At 43.9% G+C, this 6,636-nt stretch overlaps 1 pseudogene; it reads right to left on the bottom strand.

Annotated features, from left to right (window-relative positions):
- Positions 1-6,076: 6,076 nt before the first annotated feature.
- Positions 6,077-6,516, bottom strand: LOC110293889 (annotated as a pseudogene).
- Between the last annotated feature and the right edge of the window lie 120 nt (positions 6,517-6,636).

Below are 6,636 nucleotides of genomic sequence, written 5' to 3'. Positions count from 1 at the left end.
GGTATTTATCACAGCAATAGAAACCTAAGTAAGACCAGAGACAAGAGCCTCCTTACTGAGGTTTTCAGGGCTTTTATAATGAAGGAATGTTAAGCAATAAATATCAAGGCTTTTTGAACATCTACTGAGATAATATGATTTCAAATAACTTTTATCCCTGATTTTTTAATGTGTTTTATATTATGCTTATTGTCATGTTGAACCATCCATGGGCTAAAACCAACTTGATTATCATGTATGAGTTATTAATATGTTTCCAAGCATCTTTTTTTCTCTATCTCTCTTCAAACAGGGTTTCTCTGTGTAGCCCTGGCTTTCCTGGAACTCTGTAGAGCAGAGCTCTACCTGTCTCTGCCCCTGGAGGGCTGAGATTAAGAGAATGAAAGACATCCAACACCACTGCCTAGCATAGTTCCAAACATCTCTTTTTGTTTGTTTCTTTGTTTCCAAGTATCTTAATTGATGAATTTTGCGACTGTATTTATGAAGGGTATTGTTACATAGTTTTGTTGAGGGTGTTATTATATCAGGTTTTTAACAGTGTAATAGCAGCTTTGTAGATTGGAGTTTGGAAACATTCTTTCAGTGTCTGTTTTGCAGGATAGTTTGAAGAGCACTGATACTAGCTTTTCTTTAAAGGTCTGACAAGATTTGGGCTTGGATCTTTCCTGTCTGGGGCTTCTGTTGGAAACTTTTCCATAATGCTGTGCTCTCTTTGATTACTGTCAACTTGTTTAAGTTTCTTTAGATCATCATGTTTCCGTTTCCATTCCATGGGTAATAGGTATGTATGTGTGGGGTGGGGGGAGACAGAGAGACAGAGACACAGACACAGAGAAAGACAGAGAGACAGAGACATAGACACAGAGACAGACAGAGACAGACAGACAGACAGACAGACAGACAGACACAGAGAGAGAGAGAGAGAGAGAGAGAGAGCGAGCGAGCTGTCATTTTCTAAGGCATTGGCATTTGCTTTTCAACTTCTTCCCCAATGATCCTGTGGGGTTTACTGCCATCTGCTGTACCATTACCTTCACCTCTCTAGCGTACTCACTTGAGCGGCACAGCCATTCATTAATTATAGTATGTCTACAGGTTCTTTTCTAGTTGGGTCTATTGGGATAATAAATGCTTCCTCTACCTGGCTTTATGTCTCCTTCCCACGATTTGGAGAAATTTGCTGATTACGTTTCCTATGGCTTTAGTCAGTAGTTCTTCTGACTGTGATGGTAAGTTCAGTCTTTAGTGGCGTCCCATAGGTCCTCGTATGTTCTTTTCACGCTTTCCCTATCCTTCATTTTTGTGTGTGAAGGTGTGAATCCTTCAACTTAGTCTGTGGTCCCTGAGGTTCTTTCTCATGCTCTGTCCTTCGTCTCTTGGTGAGGCCTCCAGCTTTTATTTGATTCATTGAGATTTGAAGTTCCAAGTTTCTTCATTAGTCAAGGCAGTGTTTCCTGTAGCCCAGGTCAGCCAGAAACTTACTTCAAAGTGAACGCTGGCCCTTAACTTCTGATCCCCCTGCCTCCACCTCCCAAATGCTGGGATGGCAGCTGAGGGTGGTGACACCTGTCTTTAATCCTAGCACTCAGGAGGGAGGCAGAGACTGGGGGATCTCTGTGAGTACATGGTGAGACCCTGACTAAAACAAACAAACAAAACCACAGAACTATATATTTTCTTGCTTAGAGTCTTTGTCTCTTCACGGAATGACTCCTGTATGCCTTGCACTGTCTTCCTTAATCCAGTCAGCCATTCATTTGCTTGAACTCACTGACAGCTTTTAGCAAGACACTTTTCTAGCCTTTCTGCAGGATTCTGTTCACTTCAATATCCTTGGGATCCATTTGTAGAGAGCTGTGGGCCTTTAGAGAGACCCTGTTACCTTCTTTTTTATATTTCTATGTTAAGATAGATCTCTTATTTGGGGTGATACCTCTTTTGGTATTATATAAGGCCCTTGTCTTCATGATACACTTTGACTATCAGCTTGTGTACTGTAGACTCCAATTCCAAGCAGATTTCACAGTAGTTTCTGTGTTGCTTCTTGGCTGTAATAGGTGCACTGTGATACCATGTCTTAGAGCCCGAGAGAACTCTTTCCTCTGTAGATCTCACCAGAGTGGAGCTTCCTTGGTATTTTTAGTCAGGCATGGCGTATACAAACAAAGTGCAAGGATGCATCCTCTGTGGTGGCGCCATAGACTGTGCATGGATGCATGGCAGCAAGAAGTTCTGAGGCCCCCCTAGGTGCAGCCCATAGCAGAAGATCACTCACTGCCTTGCTGATGTTGTGAAGGTGAATGACCAGAAGCAGAGCTTCATGTTTCCCTCAGCCATGATTTTTTGGGGCTGGGTTATCAGCTGGAACCTCTGAAAAGTTCCTTTCTTGAAGGGTTTGCTCTCTTTGTTTCATTGAGTTTCTTTGTTACATGGTATGTGTGTCTCTGTGTGTTTGTGTGTGTCTATGTGTGCATGCTCATACATAAACAGAGGTCAAAAGACAACGTGCAGGGGTTGGTTCTATCCTTCTGACATGGGGGCTCCTAAGATTGAACTCAGATCATCAGGCTTGGTGGCACTTGCAGTCCAATCCCTCTCTCAGGCCCTTGTTTGCATTTTTTGTTTTGTTTTGTTTTTTCGAGACAGGGTTTCTCTGTATAGCCCTAGCTATCCTGGAACTCACTTTGTAGACCAGACTGGCCTTGAACTCAGAAATATGCCTGCCTCTGCCTCTTGAGTGCTGGGATTAAAGATGTGCACCACCACACCGGGGCCTTGTTTTGTATTTTTGAAATATGGTTTTATGGGGCTCGAGAGATGACTTAGTGGTTGAGAGCACTGACTGCTCTTCCAGACGTCCTGAGTTCAATTCCCAGCAACCACATGGTGGCTCACAACCACCAGTAATGGGATCTGATGCCCTTTTCTGGTGTGTCTGAAGACAGCTACGGTGTACTCACATTAAATAAATAAATAAATAAATAAATACATCTTTTTTTTTTTAAGATGTATTTATTTATTATATGAAAGTACACTGTAGCTGACTTCAGCTGCACCAGAAGAGGGCGTCAGATCTCATTATGGAGGGCTGTGAGCCACCATGTGGTTGCTGGGATTTGAACTCAGGACCTTCGGAAGAACAGTCAGTTCTCCTAACCGCTGAGCCATCTCTCCAGCCCCATAAATAAATCTTTTAAAAAAGAAATGGATTCAACTAACCACTTAGTTCTAAAAGCACAAATCCTAACACAAAGCTACAAGAAGCCTGGAAAACCAAGGCAACATTACTCCTTCAAAAATCGTTATGCCATCAGTAATGAGAACTAGTGGAAATCTGAGAAAAAGAATTTAACAGAATGCTTCTAAGCATATTCAAAGAAAATAAACTCTGAAACAAATTTCAGGAGAATATAAATGAACAATTTATATTTATACAATATAAATGAAATAAGGAAAATGACAGAATCCCAATAAAGAGATAAAAATACTGATGGAAAACTAAGCCCAGACTCTGCAAATGAAAAACAAAACAAAAAGGTAAGCAAGAATGTGTCAAATAAGACACTGGAAAGCCACACTAACAGAATGGATCAAGGAGAGGAGAGAATGTCTGGGTTCCAAAGCAAGATGCAGGAGGAACTGGAACATTCCAGCAAGAACAAAGATGAAATAGCAATCAAAGATGAGTGTGTTTGGAATGCGGTGAAACAGCTGACCGTAAGAAGCATGGAACAGGGCTGGAGAAACAGCTCCATGGTTTCGAGCACTAGTTATTGCTCTTTCGGAGGACTCAAGGTCATTTCCCAGCATCCACAAAGCAGCTCCCAATAGTTTGTTCCATGGGATCTGGTACACTCTTTTGGGCTCCATGAACACCAAGCACACACGTAATAAACAGATAAACATGCAGGCAAAACACCTATACACATAAAAAAAACCCACACCATTAAAACAGAGAAAACAATGCTCTCGATTTAAAAAAATGGGGAGCATAAAAGAAGTGAAAACTTCATTCTAAAGGCACAGAACATATTTTAAATGCAATCATATCCAAAATTTCCTGAAGTTAGAAAAAGAGACACCCACCAGGCAGTGGTGGAGCATGCCTTTAATCCCAGCACTCAGGAGGCAGAGGTAGGCATATCTCTGTGAGTTCCAGGTCAGCCTGGTCTACAGAGTGAGTTACAGGACAATCAGGGCTACACAAAGAAACCCTATCTTGAAAAGCCAAAAACGAGAAAGAGAGAGAGAAAGAGGTGGGGGAGGGGAGACCCCCTATATAGGGGCATTTGGAATGTTACACAGAACGAAAAAAGAACTTCCTCTCGTCATATTATAATTAAACCACTAAATATAAAGAGCAAACAAGTGTATTAAAAGTGGCCAGAGAAAAGCACTAAGTCACATCAGAATAAAGGAAACTTCAGATGACACGTGTTTGTTTGTTTGTTTGTTTTTTGAGACAGGGTTTCTCCGTATAGTCCTGGCTGTCCTGGAACTCACTTTATAGACCAGGCTGGCCTCGAACTCAGAAATCTGCCTGCCTCCGCCTCCCAAGTGCCATGATTAAAGGCGTGCGCCACCACTGCCCGGCCAGCTGACACTTTTAAAGGACAGATGTTCTGAGAGATAACAACTGCCAACCTAGACTATTATACCCAGCTCTCCGTCATCATGGAAGAAGGGAAACTTGCTATGACTGAGAACGTGCATAGTCTCTAAGCCTTCCTAATGCTGCGACCCTTTAATACAGTTCCTCATGCTGTGGTGACCTCTCCAACCATAACATTATTCTTGTCGATGCTACTGTTATGAATTGTAATGCAAATATTTGCTATGCAGAATATCTGATTTGTGACCCCCTGTGGAAAGGGTCATTCAACCCCCAAGTGGTCTCAACCCACAGGCTGAGAACAGTTGCTAAGCCCACTCTGCAGACAATACTTGAAAGAATTCTTTGGATTGAGGAAAGATAAACACAACCATGAGGCCACAGGTAAACAAAATAAACCATCCTTGAATAATGACTACACGAGAGAGAAATGAGAAAACATGACACCACAAAATCAGCAAGCCTGGTAATAGGAAACAGCCACGATTCTGGCAATCCAAGTGTAACCTTCCAGAGCCTCAGAGCAGGCAACAGCCCGGAGACAGCTGCAGAGAGTGGGAAGCCCGGCTGCCGGCCGGCGGAAAGGACCAGACCGCAAGAGGCTCAGCTGAGACTTTAAACAGGGATATTAGACCCACACTTGGAGGCCGGGAGCAGACCTCGTCAACTGACGATCGCAGAGTCTGAGAGCCCTAAGCCTTGGGTCATCGCATCAGCTTCTGGAGCCGGTTGTCTGACCTTCATTGTTCTTGAGTCTGAGGAGTACTTGACCTCCTTAGTTACAGGATTGAAAAAATGAAGACAGACCCTCCAACTGTGGAGATCTCAGTGCTATGGTTGCTTCCTCAATTCACAGGGCACATAGGAGACAACACCCAGGTACGACACTATCCCCCCAGGGATGGAGAGTGTGGTGGCTTGAATATGCTTGGCCCACGGAAAGTGACACTATTAGGAGGTATATCCTTATTGGAGTGGGTGTGGCCTTGTTGGAGGAAGTGAGTCACTGTGGGGGCGGGGCTTTGAGGTCCTGTGCTCAAGTTCTGACCAGTGCAGAAGACACCGTCCTTCTTCCTCCTGGCTGCCTGGGGAAGAGAGCCTCCTTCTGGTTGCCTTTGGTTCAAGATGTAGAACTCTCAGGTCCTTTTCCAGCACCACGTCTGCCTGGATACAGCCATGCTTTATGCTTTGATGATAATGGACTGAATCTCTGAACCTGTAAGCCAGCACCAGTTAAAAATGTTGCCCTTTATAAGAGTTTCCTGGTTCCTGGTGTCTCTTTGCTGCCATAAAAACCCTCAGAAGTGAACTCAGTTTCTTAGATTTGATAGTCCGAGGCTTGGCACACTGAACCATTCCAGCAGCCATCTCACAAGATGCTCTATTCCAGCAACCCCCTCCCTTTCCACCTTTTTTTTTTTTTTTGACAGTCTGAAATTTTTATCCAGTGGGTCTTCGCGTCTAGAAGAAGGTGTTGGGCCTCTTGGCGATGAAGTGTGAATTGTGTTGGTGCCATAACACGTGGTGGGGCAATGGGAATTTGATCTTAGAGGCGTGGAACTGCACTTGCCAGCTGCAATCTCTTCCACCTTCATGGTCTGGATGGAGTGTGTGGGGCGCCCATGTCCTGGTAGCACTGTGTGACCACGCCAGCGGTGGTCAGGTCCTGATAACCTAGGTACGTGTTGTGTGTGCCACTGTGGGAGTCTTAGCGCAACCAGAAGCCAAAGTTCTTCACACACTGGGGTGACTTCTCAAACACCTGCCTGCAGTACACAGTCTCTCCCCTGATGACTTCTTCAGTCTTCTTCAGCTGTGCCACAAAGTACCAAAAGCGGAACTTGGCCACCACATGGTTGGGTGCAAAGGTTTGCATTCGGTATAGTGGCGGTGTGTGGCATTTTGGGGTTGGCAAGCAGCGTCCCATCACTTTGTACTCCTGAAGTGTGCCTCACTGCCACTCACAAAAAGTTCCTTCTCTATCTTTTTTTTTTTTTTTTTTTTTTTTTTTTTGTTTTTTT

This window comes from Mus caroli, chromosome 5, assembly GCF_900094665.2.
Source record: "Mus caroli chromosome 5, CAROLI_EIJ_v1.1, whole genome shotgun sequence".
In the NCBI taxonomy this organism is placed as follows: domain Eukaryota; kingdom Metazoa; phylum Chordata; class Mammalia; order Rodentia; family Muridae; genus Mus; species Mus caroli.
Note: the sequence above shows the minus strand (reverse complement) of the source record. Positions and strands in the feature narration are given on the sequence as shown.